This window comes from Lynx rufus, unplaced genomic scaffold, assembly GCF_022079265.1.
Source record: "Lynx rufus isolate CCGP_SWC_20201006 ecotype Redwood Valley unplaced genomic scaffold, mLynRuf1.p SCAF_9, whole genome shotgun sequence".
NCBI lineage: Eukaryota > Metazoa > Chordata > Mammalia > Carnivora > Felidae > Lynx > Lynx rufus.
Genome location: NW_025814897.1, coordinates 59,963,166 through 59,979,195, shown reverse-complemented (window position 1 = coordinate 59,979,195; position 16,030 = coordinate 59,963,166). Strand labels below are relative to the sequence as shown.

Genomic DNA, 16,030 nt, shown 5'->3' with positions numbered 1-16,030 from the left:
GAAGATGAGAGATGGGTCTAGCCAGCTCAGGGTAGGTATTAAACAGGCTGTGATAACTGGTTAAACTCAGTTCTTGCTCTCAACTTGCCAAACTACATGGTGCTTGAGGATATTAGTAGTATAAAGTATGGGTACCAGATAGGTGGCCCAGAAGCAGACCTACTCCTGGAGCCAGTGAGTTCCTCCTGGAAGGTGTAGCTGGTCAACCATAGAGAGGAATTGGAGGCATCATTTTGACACAGAGACCCAGCTTGAGACCTAAAGTAGAAAAGCGCATCAACATCCAATCAGGGCCAGACTGCCTGCCTGGCCAGTGCCTGTGAATTCTGGATGCATCTACTCCCAGTGCTTGTTCATCTGCCAGAATGATGTGACATACAGATCAGTGGGTAGGTTCCAGCTCAAGTTCAAAGCAAGTATCCCAGTCTACAACAAACTTGAGGTATTATTGCCTCAAGTATGTAATTTACCTCATCTGGACCCTGTTTTATTCTTTTTGTTTTTTTAATGTTTATTTTTGAGAGAGAGAGAGAGAGAGAGAGAACAGGGGAGGGGCAGAGAGAGGGAGGCACAGAATCCAAAGTAGGCTCCAAGCTCTGAGCTGTCAGCATAGACAGACATAGAATTCAATGCAGGGCTTGAACTCATGAACTGTGAAATCATGACCTGAGCCGAAGCTGGACACTTAACCAACTCAGCCACCGCCCTGTTTTATTTTTATTAAAAGAGGAAATTGGACTAGATTGGTGGTTTTTAAATATTTAGCCACAAAAGCCTATATTTAAACAAAATCTCACTTTGAAACTTTGGGGTACTTAAGGGGACTCAGAACCCCTGATGTGTCTCATGACACACTTTGAGACACACACAGTTCTCTCTTACTGCCCATTGATTGGATGACCCTACTCTTTCTTCTTTCAGCCCCTCACATACTTCCTCCTAGCCCAGGTCTACCAAAGATTATTTTGTCTGTCTTCCCCACTAGACTCTTAGCTACATTAGAGAGCAGAATTCAAGTCTGTCTTGCTCGTTGTTATAGTCCCTTCCCTCAGCATGCTGCTTAGCATACAGCAGGTACCTGCTAAGTGTTTGATAATTATTATTTTTGAGTAATAGTAATAATAGCTACCAGTTAGTGAATGTTTGTGATATGCCAGCTCCTCTGCTTAGTAGTACATGCTTTTTAATGGAATGTTTACAACATCCCTATAAAAATTGGACTGTTGGACTAAATCGTGTTTAAAACTCTCTGGTTCTAACATATGGTGCATCATGTTTCTGGTTACTGCCAGGTCTTTGTTGATGCTGTCCTGTCTGTATGTTTCAAATCCCACCTGTATTTTAAGGTTCTAGCCCAAGGCTGTCTTGACTTCTGGAACTATTCTGATCTACACTGATGTCTTCTTTCCCTGCCTTTGATAGTTTTCTCTGTGTTCATTTATCAATTCATCAAATTTCTGAAACACCTTCTATGTGCCAGGCACTGTGCTATTCTTGGTAATACCAAGGTGGAGAAGGTGTGATAATTGCCTTCAGGGAGTTCACAGACTAACATGAGAAGAGAAACACTGATAAATAAGTACAAAAACATGTCACAGGTGCTGTGCTAGGGAGTAGGTGGGATGGGTATATCAAAGAGGAAGTGGCAATTCATGTCTTATCTCCTCTTCTCTGCTAGACTGGTAAGCTCTAACAGGCAGGGTATAGAAATCCCTTGCTTCTTCAAAGGAGTAATCACTGCCTTCCCCCCTCCTCCCCTTTTCCTGTGGGTCTCTCCTGATAGACATTTGATAAATGTCTCTTGTTTCCAGGAGTTTCTTTTCTAGAGACTCTTGGTCAAAGCCAAGATTTTACTGGGGGATTGAGGTATGTGTGATTGAAGTTTAATCTTGGATATTTAACTATTTATCTTTGGATTTTTTTTGTTTTGTTTTGTTTTTTTAAATGTTTATTTTTTAGAGAGCGAGAGACAGAGTGTGAGTGGGGGAGGGGCAGAGAGAGAGCGAGACACAGAATCTGAAGCAGGCTCCAGACTCTGAGCTGTCAGCTCAGAGCCCAACACGGGGCTCGAACCCATGAAGTGTGAGATCATGACCTGGGCCAAAGTCAGATGCTTAACTGACTAAGCTACCCAGATGCCTCTATGGATTATTTTTAAGGTATGTAAACTGAGTAATAGCATAGTGTAGTGGGAAAAAAACAGAGTAGTAAAAAGTACTCCTGGGTTCTAGACTAGGAATAGCAGATTTGTTTTATCTCAGAGAGAGTCAAAGGATAATAGATGCTTAAAAGGCTGTGTTGAGATTCTGAGGCCTGGGCTCAGGAGGAGAATGCTGAGGTAGAGTGCTGAAGGTGAAATAAGATAGAGTACTTACTCTGTGCCAAGTGTTTCATATGCATTTTCTAATTTAATACCAAAATCTTACAAGGTAGGTACTATTATGGTTATCCCCATTCTATAGATGTGGAAACTGAGATGTAGAGAATTTATGTAATTTGCCCAATGTTATATAGCTAAGTAAGTGACAGAGCTGGAGTTCAAATCCAAGATGACTCCAGCACCTGTGCTTTTAACTATTTTGGGCAGTGTGAGTACTGTATACTTCTAATACTGTCCTACAGTGGACATTTCTACTATGTAAGTATATGACTTCATTTATAGAGGTAATTTGACTGGAATCATGCTTTTGGTCTCCCATGAGATTAGGCTCTCCTTGAAAGCCTTGTGTCCCTGGTGTCTGGCAAAGAGTATGATTCAATAAATGAATGAAAATGTGAATTCATGAAAGATTTCAATCTCTCTGTACCTCACTTCTTCATCTGTGAATTGATAGGTTTGGACTAGATGACGTTCTAAAGGTCTCTTGCAGCTTTGAAAGTCCTGGATCCCAGTATTTTACTCTGCCTGTATTTCATACAGTTCCTGTCAGGTACTTAGGTACTGTTTGCTATCAGGTAAATACTAGTGAATGAGTGAGTGAATGTATAATAATTGTTAACAACCCGTGCTAATAACATTAAGTTGAGAGAAGAAAAAAATGGTGATAGAGAAGTTATAGACAAAAAGGCCTACATATAACCTTGACTTTTTATACAGTCAGAGTTTCATACTTTGGCAGATAGCCTGTCTGCAGAGAATCTTTCCCATTTGGTTTCTCATCATACCTTTATACCTCCCATCCCCAGCTCACTCTTGTTTTTTGCAAGTCACTTTTTTATTAAGCTTATGTCTTGTTTTTGTTTGTTTGTTTGTTTAAGATTTTAAGTAATCTCTACGTCCAGTGTGGAGGTCACACTCACAACCCCAAGATTAAGAGTTGCATGCTCCACCAACTGAGCCAGCCCGGTGCCTCCAATTAAGCTTATGTCTTAATAACTCTTCTACTTCCAGAAGGAGTTTAAGGTGTTATCTGGTCAATAAAGGGGGATAGGAGAGAGAGAGGAGGAAAACTCCTCTATGTTCTAACTCCTTGAATGGCGGGACTATCTTTCTCATCTCTATGCATTCTTCAGTGCTTTGCCTGGTACTTGGCATGTAGCAGACATCAGTATATTGTGGGTTCGGCTCAGGATGAAAGGAATGTTGACCTAATAGCAAAGGTTACCTGACACACTTAACTATCTGTTCTGGAAATAACACAATATCACCTGACAGCATTTGCTTATAAACTGCTTTTGAAGCATTTCCATTTTTAATTAATGCCATATTGCACCTTACCAGTGAGTCATAGGCACACAATCTGAGGATTTGCACTCTGCCCCATGGTACCTTATATGGATTTCTGTCAGCACTTACCATGTTGTATTGCCCCCCTGATTAGGTGGTGAACTCTGGGAGGGGACAACCGTATCATTTTTTATCTCTGTGTTCCTAGCACCTAATCTCTCACAATGGCTAGCATAGAAATTCAAATGTTTATTGAACTTGAATCTTTTTTTTTTTTTTTAAATGTTTATCTTTATTTTTGAGACAGAGAGAGACAGAGCACAAGCAGGGGAGAGGCAGAGAGGGAGGGAGACACAGAATCAGAAGCAGGCTCCAGGCTCTGAGCTATCAGCACAGACCCTGACTTGGGGCTCGAACTCGTCAACTGTGAGATCATGACCTGAGCTGAAGTCGGATGCTCAACCAACTGAGCCACCCAGGCGCCCCTTGAACTTGAATCTTAAAGGGATGTTGAACATCCCCAGTAAGTGATCACTCCCAGTCTGTGTTTAAACCCCTCTAATGGTAGGGAGCTATCTTTTGGGTCATCCTATTACCTCTTTGAATACCTCTGTTGCAGTATTCTTCAAATTGGGCTAGAATTTTTATTTCTGTAGTTTCAGCTTAAAAAAAATTTTTTTTAATGTTTATTTATTTTTGAGAGAGGAAGAGAGACAAAACATGAGTGGGGAAGGGGCAGAGAGAGGGAGACACAGAATTTGAAGCAGGCTCCAGGCTCTGTGCTGACAGCAGAGAGCCCCATGTGGGGCATGAACTCATGAACTGTGAGATCGTGACCTGAGCCAAAGTTGGACGCTTAACTGACTGAGCCACCCAGGTGCCTCTGTAGCTTCATCTTTTTAGTCCTTGTTCCTTTTTTCCAGATCCTGCTTTTGCAGGATGCAGATGCTTTCTTTGCATCTTTGACCATGGAAGCACATGCAAGCACTGGCACTGCCAGAGGATGCCTCTGAGGAGTGTAGGCTCAATTCACCGGGGACTATTTGTCCTGAAAGCCAACCCACTGTAATCCATCTGATGTCATTCCTTATCTCCACTTTATTTCTTTGTGTTTTTCCTTCTTGAAGTCCTTTGTTATCTCTTTGCTCCTCAGAGGAAAATCTGGTAGGTAAATGTAAACTCATTAGTTCTCTCTAAAGTGCAGCTTTCCCAAGGGGATGCTGAGTTGTGGCCATGGGGCTTTTGGCCCTGGGCAACTAGGGAGAAACTGTGGGGAAAGAAGAAGCAGGGAACTGGAGGCAGAGAGCATAAGCATAAGCCATAAACCAAGGTTTGTGGTCCCTCTGTTCTCCTTCCCCTTTCCCAGTAGGGTGTTCTCAATAACTTAATGTGTCTGTTACTTTTTTTTTTTTTTAATATTTATTTATTTTGAAAGAGAGAAAGAGAACGGGGGAGGGACAGAAAGAGGGAGAGAGGGAATCCCAAGCAGGCTTTGCCCTGTCAATGCAGAGCCCGACTCAGGGGTCAAATCCCATGAAGCATGAGATCATGACCTGAACTGAGATCAAGAGTTGGACACTCAACTGACTGAGCCACCGAAGCACCCCAATGTGCCTGTTACTTAAGAGGACTCTAGTGACATTTTACTCTCCATTGCCCATTGCTTAACCTCTTCTTGAGTCTGTCAGCACCCTCCAGAAACAGTTTTTTCTCCTTCTATTCTTATGGTAACAATAGCTAATTTTTTAGTGCATACTGTGTACCTGGCACTGTAGTAAGCATTTTACATGACATTAGCTCTATTAATTCTATTTTAATACTATTATTATGTTCAATTTCTACATGAGAAAAACCAAGACACAGCTAAGTAATTTTAATTTATTCAAGATTGCATAGGTTGTAAGTGGAGGTGGGATTTGAACTTGGTGACAGGATTCCATGATCTCTGTTGCTGGTGTACTCTATAACACGGACTCACTGTTTTCAAAATTCACCACATTTTTATTGAACATTTAATTATACCAGATACTCTGCTCCAAAAGAGGTCACAGTCTAGTAGGGAGAGGAAGTGATAATGACATAAAGTATTATGAGTAGAGTTATGCACAAGGTACCACAGGTACATGGATGGAGTGCACAATTGTATTTGGGAGTGTTAGGGAAGACTTCAGAGAGGATAGGACATTGGATTGATTCTTTTTTTTTTTTTATGAGTTTATTTGTTTTGAGAGAGAGAGAGAGAGAGCCAGAACCAGGGATGGGGCAAACAGAGAGAGTCCCAAGCAGGCTCTGAACCCCCATCACAGAACCCAACAAGGGGCTCAAACTCTTGAACCTTGAGATCATGACCAGAGCCAAAATCAAGAGCTGGACCCTCAACCGATGAGCCATCCACATGCCCCATCATTGGGCTGATTCTTGAGGGGTAAAAGTTTACCATGTGAAGGAATGGAAGCATGAAATCTCTAATCCTTAAGCATATTATTCTTCACTAATAAAATATTTGTTGATGATTGCTTTTTGTGCAAGGGGCTATGTGTTAGGCACTTGGGTTGAGAGAGAAGATGCTAATTCATGTTTCAAGGAGCTTATAGTTCTGTTAGAAAATGGGACATGTAGTCCAGTTGGAAATGCAGTGGCTATAATTATAAAATAAAAGGTCCAGTGGGGCACCTGGGTGGCTCAGTCAGTTAAGCGTCTGACTTTGGCTTCAGTCATGATCTCATGGTTTGTGGGTTTAAGCCCTGCGTTGGGCTCTGCGCTGACAGCTCAGAGCCTGGAGCCTGCTTCGGATTCTGTGTCTCCCTCCCTCACTTGTGCTCTCTCTCTCTCTCAAAAATAAATATATATACTTAAAAAAAAAAAAAAAGGTCCTAATTACCTTATCAGTAGAAAAAACAAAATACTATGGGGGAAGTAAATCCCTTCTCATTGATAGGGTTAAGGAAGTCTTCTCTGAGAAGGAGCCTTCTGACTTGGACCTTAATGGATGTTCTAAATTTCACTAGAGAGCATCAGGAATAAAGGCCCCACGTAAATGTGAAAAAGAAGGATGTATTTGTGGAGATCATCAAGTAGCTGAGGACTAAGTGCTAAATCTAGAAATATAAGTTGGGGCCCATACAAGGTTGATTTTGAATGCCAGGCTGAGGAGTTAAGGTATGTTTTAACTCAGTCATCAGTTATTGAGTGCTTATATATGCCAAATACTATGCAAGGAGGACACAAAGATGAACGCCTGGCTCCTATTCTCAGGGGATTAATAGTCATATAGGGGAAGACAGACATGGAAACAAATAATTGTGGTGTAGTGTAAGTTGTGTGTTATATACCGTGATGACACAAAGGAAGGAGTGATTAACTCTGCTTAGGGGGATCATTAAAGACTTAACAGAGAAGAAGCTTGCGTTTGTTCTTAAGGATTAAACTTGAGTTCAATAGATAGTCTATGAGGTAGGGAAGAGTGGTCCAGCAAAGTGAAAAGATCTGCAAAGGTTTGGAGGCAGATCCTGGGAACTTTAAGAATTTCTGTAAAACTGAGTACAGGCTAAATGTAAGGGGATAACAATGAGCAGTAAGGTTGGAGAGACCTTTTTAACAATATGCTAAGAAGCTTGGGTTTAAAACATGTTCAGATCTATGTCTCAGAGTGATCAAGTCTGATAGAAGTGTAGAAGCTATTTTGGAGGGATCCAGCTGGGGAAAGAAGAAATTAGTTGGGAGTACTTTGGTAGCTAAGAGATAATGAGGATCTGAGCAGAAGCAAAGGCAGTGAAGGTGGAGAAAAGTGAGCAGCTATAAAAATATCAAGTAACAGTGCTTCCACTTATTTTTGTGTGCTTTTCATTCCTCCCCCTAATTCATTCACTCATGCATTCATGAAGCATTTATTAAATATGTAATCTGGATTGTTAATTCAATCTTTCCTTCCTCAGTACTTGTACCTTCAATATGTCATGCATTTTCCTAGGTCCCAGTAACTCAGCAATGAACAAGACAATGAAGGTCCTTGCTCTTGTGAAGTTTACTTTCTAATGGGGGCATGCAGGTAACAAGTAGCAAACAGGATAACTCCAAATGGTGACAAGTGCTCTGAGGAGTGTAGGGTGATGTGATAGAGAACAACTAGGAAAGGTTATGAACAGCCTATGAGGTGATATTTGAACCAACACCTGAGTGAAGAAGATCTGGCAATTAGAAGATTGGAGGCAATTGGAGGCAGACATGTGTCAAGTGGAGGGAGAAGTATAAATCAGTGGGAATGAGTTAGGCATGTCTTGGGACCAAAGAGAAAGCCAGTGTGTGTGAATCATAGTGAGCAAGGAAAAAATAATACCAGTCAGGTCAGGGAGTTTGGCACAGTCAGATCTGTAAGGCCTCATCGATGCTGCTAAACATGTTGAATTTTCCTGAGAGTACAATGAAAAGATTTTGGATGGTTTGAAAGATAGGAGTGAGGTGAGCTGGTTTGCATTTTTTTTTTAATTTTTTTTTTTAATGTTTATTTCTGAGGCAGAGAGAGACAGAGCATGAGTGGGGGAGGGTCAGAGAGAGAGGGAGACACAGAATCAGAAGCAGGCTCCAGGCTCTGAGCTGGCAGCACAGAGCCCGACGTGGGGCTCGAACTCACAAACCATGAGATCATGACCTGAGCCAAAGTCGGTCACTCAACCGACTGAGCCACCCAGGTGCCCCTGGTTTGCATTTTTAAAACAATCTTTCTGGCTGCTTTAAGGAGAATGCATTGTAAGGGGCATTCAAGAAGAGCTGTTAGGAGATTTGCAGTAGTTCAGGTGAGACCTGATAGTGTTGGGGGTGCGGTAGCATAGATGATGGGGAGAAGTGGATGAATTTAGAATATGTTTTGAAGTAGAGCCTACAGGACTTGCTGGTGGATTGGATATCAGATAGAAGGGAAGGAAAATAAGCTTGACTTCCACGTTTTGGGATTTGTTTTGCTTTAAGTAATTGGCAACGCCATGGTTGATGGTATATGTATTAAAATAGGAAGGACCAAAGGAGAAGTCTTAGGTGGGGGAGAAGAAATGTGAAAAATTCTGTTTGGCTATTTTATTTGACATCATCCCCACTGTTTGTTCGAGACTGTTACTCAGTCTCTGTTTATTTCCGAAGCATGTGCTTTGTTTGTGTCTAGTGCTAGTTGTGAAGTAAGAGGGGGATGCTGAACGAGTAAGGCATAACATCCATCTAACATTTATTGAACACATACATTGTACCAGATTACAGGCTAGTTCTTTGAAACAAAGGAAAGTAAGATTCAAGTGATGCTCACACCCAGTTCACATCCAGTAAGATTGCTAAATAGGAGAAAATATTTGCAAATAGTATATCTGATGAAGAACTTACATTCAGGATATATAAAGACCTCTCACAACTCAACAAGAGAGAGATAAATAACCCAATAAGAAATGGACAAATGATCTGAATTGACTTTTCTCCAAAGAAAGTATACAAATGGCCAATAAGTGCCTGAAAAGAAGTTAAATATCATTAGTCATCAGAGAAATGCAAATCAAAACCACAATGAGGGGCGCCTGGATGGCTCAGTCAGTTGAGCGTCCAACTTCAGCTCAGGCCATGATCTCGCGGTTTGTGAGTTTGAGCCCTGCGTCAGACTCTGTGCTGACAGCTTGGAGCCTGGAGCCTGCTTCAGATTCTGTGTCTCCCTGTCTGTCTGCCCCTCCCATGCTCATGCTCTGTCTCTCTCTGTCTCTCAATAATAAATAAACATTAAAAAAAATTTTTTTTAAAAAACACAATGAGATACCACTTCATACTCACCATGATACTATAATAAAAAAAGACATAATAACAAGTGTTGTCAAGGAGGTGGAGATACTGGCACCTTCATGCACTGCTAGTAGAAATGTAAAGGGGTGCAACAGCTGTGGAAAACAGTTTCATGGTTCCTCAAAAGGTTAAGCATAGAAGTACCATATGACCCAGCAATTCCTCTCCTAAGATATATACTTTAGAAATAAAAACATGTGTCCACACAAAAGCTTGTACACAAATGTTCTTAGCAATATTTTCATAATAGCCCAAAAGTAGAAACAACCAAAATGTCCCTCAATTGCCGAATGGATGAATAAAATGTATATCCATATGGTGGAATATTACTTGGCGAGAAAAAGGAGTGAGCTACTGATACATGCTAGAACATGGATGATCCTTAAAACATTATGGTGTCTAGGGGCGCCTGGGTGGCGCAGTCGGTTAAGCGTCCGACTTCAGCCAGGTCACGATCTCACGGTCCGTGAGTTCGAGCCCCGCGTCAGGCTCTGGGCTGATGGCTCAGAGCCTGGAGCCTGTTTCTGATTCTGTGTCTCCCTCTCTCTGCCCCTCCCCCGTTCATGCTCTGTCTCTCTCTGTCCCAAAAATAAATAAACGTTGAAAAAAAAAAATTTTAAAAAAACATTATGGTGTCTGAAAGAAGCCAGTCAGAACTGCATTTTGTATGATTTCATTTATATGAAACATCCAAAAGAGGCAAATCTATAGAGAAATAAAGTAGATTAGTGGTTGATTAGGTCTGGGGTGTTGCAGATGAGATGAACATGAGGTTTGTTTTTAAAGTGATAGAAATGATTTAAAATAAGATGGTTGCACGGGGGTACCTGGGTGGCTCAGTTGGTTAAGTGTCTGACTCTTGGTTTCAGATCAGGTTTTGATCTCACAGTTCGTAGGTTCAAGCCCCACATCAGGCTCTGTGCTGACACAGTGCAGCCTATTGGGATTCTCTCTCTCCCTCTCTCTTAGCCCCTCCCCCCATTTGCTCTCTGTCTCTCTCTCAAAATAAAACTAAAGTTAAAATTAAAAAATAGATTAAAAAAGATGGTTGCACACCCCTGTAAATATACGAACATTCAATTGTCCACCTAAAATGGATGCTGTTCCTCAACAAGCTTTTAAAAAAAGAAAAGATCCTTGACCTGAAGATGATTAGAGTTTAGTTATGGAAACAGACTCAGAAACAAGTATAAAAAGTAATAAATGTGACCTTGGAGATAATGTACAAATTGCAAATTTCTGCAGAAGAGGAACACTTCACCTGAGGAAATCTATTAGACTCTTAAGTATCTTGAGAGTGAGAGCTGTTATTTATTATTGTATTTCCAGTCTAGCGTTCAACATATGCTCACCTAACAGTTGTTGAATGCAGTGTGAATGTATAAAGTTGGAGAATATCTTTTGAAGGAGGTAATACTTGAACTGCATCTTTGAGAGTGAATAGAGATGGACAGTGAAGATGAGGAAAGAATTCTAAGGAGAGAAGATGGCACTGGCCAAAGCACCAAGGTATAAAAGGGAAGAGCATGTTAGAATGGTAGGTGGTTCATTCCTGGATTGTGTCTGGAGTACAAGCCATTTGGGGGAGACTGGTGAGATAAATAGCTGGTTGGACCAGATTATGAAGTACCTTATATGTCATACAAAGGAGTTTGGGCTTTAATCCAAAGACAATAGAAAGTCATTAAGGTCTCTTTAAGTAGGGGGCTGATATACTCAGTTGTGTGTCTAATAAAGATCACTGTGGCTGCTCTTATGTTATGAATCTGTTCTGGCAAGATTAGAGTCAGGGAGATGATCTTGGAGGTCACTACAATATCCTAGGAAAGAGCAAGGGATAAAGTCTGAACTTTAGGAGGTGTGGCAATGAAAAATTCAAGGGAGATTCCATAGGTGGGTAGATGTGGCTAGCAAGTAAAGGCTTTAAGGAGTTTGTAGGAAGGATAGTTCTGCTCTGGAAGGGTTTCTGAAAGAGGTGGCATATGGATTGGGTTTTAAAAGAATGGGTAGAAAGGTTTAGAGTATGTAGGAGGCTGGAATGCGTGTAGGAAAGAGTGAGAGAGGGAGGAGGCTAGTCTGAGAAGTATGAATTTGATGGGAAAGGAATTTAAGAACCAAAGAATGATAGGTGCCCCAAGTTTGATAATTGTTGAATGAGAAAGAGGTCATTAAACTATTCCTTCTACTTTTATATATATTTGAAAAGTTTCACTGAAAAAGCTTCCCAACTCAGCTGGCCTGCAAGATATACTTTCTGGTGATGGTAGGAGGGGTGGGGGTGATGAGCAGATAGCAGCCATAGCAGTTGTTACAACCAACACCTGCTTCCACTTTCTTGCTCAAAGTGTGCTGTCTATATCAGGCCTTACAGTTTGCCTAAGTAGATCCAATGTCTGCATGATTTCCAGCTGATTTATGAGGTCTGTTTTAAAAGTGAGGTAGTTGCACTTTGGTTTATTGGCCTTGAATTCTTTTTTTTTTTTTTTTAATTTTTTTTTTCAACGTTTTTATTTTATTTTTGGGACAGAGAGAGACAGAGCATGAACGGGGAAGGGGCAGAGAGAGAGGGAGACACAGAATCGGAAACAGGCTCCAGGCTCTGAGCCATCAGCCCAGAGCCCGACGCGGGGCTCGAACTCACGGACCGCGAGATCGTGACCTGGTTGAAGTCGGACGCTTAACCGACTGCGCCACCCAGGTGCCCCCTATTGGCCTTGAATTCTTGACAAGGCTATGGAGTTTAAGAAGATTGTGAATGAGAGGAGAATGGAGAGCTACAAATATGGAGAGCCTGTGTGAACCTTGGTATTTCACTTGTCCTAATCACCCAGCAGACCAGAGCATCTGTCCCTACAAGATAGAAGAGGCAGCCCTCCTGGTATGTTGTATTCATATCAGGTTCAGGAGCTAGCTAATATCTCTTTTCTCTGCACTTAAGTAGCACTTTGTTTAAATGTCAGTGGTTGTCCTTATCATACTATGTTATGTTTAATAGTCTGTTGTGTCCTGTCTCCTCCCCCCCCCCCCCAACTGAATACCTCAAGGGCAAAGGTTGGGCTTATTCGTCTCTAGTTTTTGCGAAAGAATGAAGTCTTTAGCTGCATGGTTAATCCATCTCTAACTTGAAAGGATCAACTGAGACCTCTGAAATACCAAGTTTGTCCTGGTGGATGGGGTTCCAGAGGTTAGGGCCCTTTACAGTTAGCAGGTACTTGAAGCAAGGACAAGAAGCCATCCCCTGGTGATGGATATTCCTGATGCATGCCTGTGGTAATCATTTGTTAAAGTTTCATTGATGTAATTTGGTAGCATCCTGTTAAATTACAGCTCACCACACTGAAGGCATTTTGTTTTTAGTTGTATGGTAACTAAAGGAAACTGTGGCAGTTTGGAAAGTCAAAATATTAGAGCTGACTCTGAAGCTTTGGAGTTAGATTTGGTAGAATTATTACAGCATTTTAGCTTTAAAGGACCTCAAAAATCACCTAAGCCAACCCCCTCATTGTATATATGGGGAAATTGAGTCACTGAGGAAGTTTCCTATTCATTGACATATAGCACCTGTGGTGACATATCCACCTGTGGTGGATTAGTAGGACCTACAAATGTTTTTCTCTTCACTGAGAAAGGTAGTTGTTGCCCTAAAGCCATTTCTTGGGGTGAAAAGTGGGAATGAGATAAAACCCAAGGAAATAAGACCTACCACATGGGCTAAGTATAACGGCTGTCTCACCCAGCATGTTCTCTTGTTGGAAACCTTTTGGGGGAAGCGAGTATCTACAATGTAGTCAACAAAACAGTCTCCTTTTTCACTTTCTTCTCTTTTCCTGCTTTATTTTCCTTCATGACACTACCAGAATTTATTTTATTTATTTATATACATATATATATATTCACATATATGTACATATATATGTATACATATCTGTGTGTGTGTGTGTATATGCTTATATGTGTTTATTATCTGTCTTCTTATTAGAAGGTAAGTTTTATAAAGGAATAGACTTTGTTTTATGCTTGTCTTTTGATTGAATGAATGAATAAACATTTATTGGCTACTTTCAAGATGCCAGCTATGTGCTTCCCATGACTTTGGTGTTTGCAGGTCAATGACATGTCTTTCTTTTTTGGGGTATGATCATTCATGAATGTATCTGAACCTTTTTTGAACACAGAATACACATTATTGTCAAGTGATTTTTCAGTGACTTTATAGTGCTCATACCAGTGGAGTGAGGTTACCTTTTATTGTGGATTTAGGCAGTGTGTAAGATTTAGTGTGAACTTCAAACTCAGGCTGATTGATCAGATAGGCTCAATAGAGGAGAAAATCTTACAAGCAGTAGAGCAAAGACTTGGCAGCTGGGGAGAAAACACTTGGTCCATAGCTATGGGGTTACAGCAGGACCCACAACTGACTTATCCATTAGGGACAGTGCCCAGGGACCCACAAAAATGTCTTAATTTCCTTTAATAATAAGAAAAAAATGAATACAGTCCAGCTTGGATTATACATCTTTATAGTAATGCAGTCATAAAATATATTTTTCTTGTGCAGGGGCCATGCTACTCCTCTCTGTATTCCAGTTTCAGTATATGTGCTGCTGAAGTGAGCATTTTTAAATATTTTTTTTTTTTTAATGGAGGAAGGAGCCTACAAAGGCAGAAGTACTTGGGGCCCATGACAATCATAATGTGACCGTAGGAGGACTTTGTAGCTAGTCATTGATTTGGTCATTTGAGGCCCTAAGCTCTGTCTCTGATTTCTCCCATAAGCTCTGTGACCCTTTCCCCATCACTCTTGGCAACTATGATATTCAGTGAGTCATTACTCTCCTTTATATCTTATCTGTGCCTTCTGTAGAGTGGAAACAATTGTGCTCCCTGGGCTAAGTAAATTCATACTTTTAAAACAGCCTAATTATTTTATTTTTTATCTGTCTTCTCAACGGCAAGAAAAAAGTCTGGTTCATCTGTACATCCCCATGCCTAGCCCTGGACCTGCACATTTAGAACAGGAGTACCTCAAATGAGATTGAATAAATGAATAAATGTCTCAGATCTCACAGATAGCTTTGAGGCCTTATTTGTTTGCTTATTTTTTTACTTATTTATTTATGGTATTATATACAGTTCTTCAGCTATCTTTTGGATTTTTCTGAGGTTCTGTCAGCAAAGTTTATAGAGCTGTGGGGACACTTGAGAAAATGATGTGGAAAACAAGGGTGTTGCACCATCTTCCAGAATTAAGAGCCAGTGTGAAGAATTAGGTGCACATTGGGAATGAATTGTCTTTTCAACAAATGGTGCTGAGACAGTTAGCTAGCCACATGTAAAAGAATGAAGTTGACTCCTATCTCATACCATATAAAAAAATTAACTCAAAATGGACCAGTGACCTAAATATAAATAAAACTATAAAAATTTTAGAAGAAAACATAGTCATAAATTATGACCAAATCATGAAATCTTCTTAGATATGATACCAAAAGCATAAGCAGTTAAAGAAAAAGTAAATAAGTTGGACTTACCAAAGTGAGAAACTTTTGTGTTGCAAAGGATGCTATCAAGAAAGTAAAAAGACACACCACAGAATGGGAGACAATATTTGGAAGTCATATATCAGATAAGAGACTTATCTGACTTATAAGTCATACATCAGATAAGTATCCAGAAAATATGTAAAGAACTTTTACAGCCCAACAATAAAAATATAAATAATTCAGGGGCTCCTGGATAGCTTAGTTGGTTGAGCATCCAATTCTTGGTTTCAGCTCAGGTCATGGTATCACGGTTTGTGAGTTCAGGCTTCGCATCGGGCTCTATGCTGACAGTGTGGACCCTGCTTGGAATTCTCTCTCTCTGTTCCTCCCATACTGTCTCTCTCAAAATAAATAAACTTAAACATATATGTGTATATGAACACGCGCGCGCGCACACACACAATTCTGGGGTGCCTGGGTGGCTCAGTTGGTTACATGTCTGACTCTTGATTTTAGCTCATGTCATGATCTCAAGGTTCATGGGTTCGAGCCCTGAGTCGGGTTCTGTGCTGATGTCATGGAGCCTGCTTGGGGTTCTCTCTCCCTCTCTCTGCCCCTCTCCTGCTCACATGTGCGCACTCTCTCTCAAATAAGCTTAAAAAAATGCACTAACTGAAAGATTGTCATAGTGGATGAAAAAAAAGATCTGCTATATATTGCCTACAAGAAGCCCCTTTTTAAGTAAAAGGATACATATAAAATTAAATGAAAAAAGAGAGATATAGCATACTAATACTAATCAAAAGAAGGTAAGACTAGCTATATTAATTTCAGACAGAGCAGACCTCAGAGCAAGGAAAGTTATTGGGGATCAAGAGGGGCATTATGTAGTGATAAAAGTCCATCCTCCAAGAAGACGTAACAGTCCTCAATGTGTATATACCTAACAGCAGCATGTCAAAACATGTGAAGTGAAAGCTGATAGAACTGCAACCGGAAGTAGACAAATCCAGATTATAGTTACAGGGCTTAGCATTCCTCTGTCAGAAATGGACAGATTCAGCCATCA

The 16,030-nt window shown here is 40.7% G+C and overlaps 1 protein-coding gene and 1 non-coding gene across 2 annotated transcripts in view; one reads left to right on the top strand and one right to left on the bottom strand.

Moving 5' to 3' along the window:
- Nucleotides 1-16,030, top strand: part of RNF121 (ring finger protein 121) — an 80,474-nt gene that overhangs the window by 3,582 nt on the left and 60,862 nt on the right. The gene's annotated exons all lie outside the window — the stretch shown is intronic.
- Nucleotides 13,991-14,095, bottom strand: LOC124506551 (U6 spliceosomal RNA). The gene has a single exon (XR_006960803.1). It is a non-coding gene; the product is annotated as a U6 spliceosomal RNA (small nuclear RNA).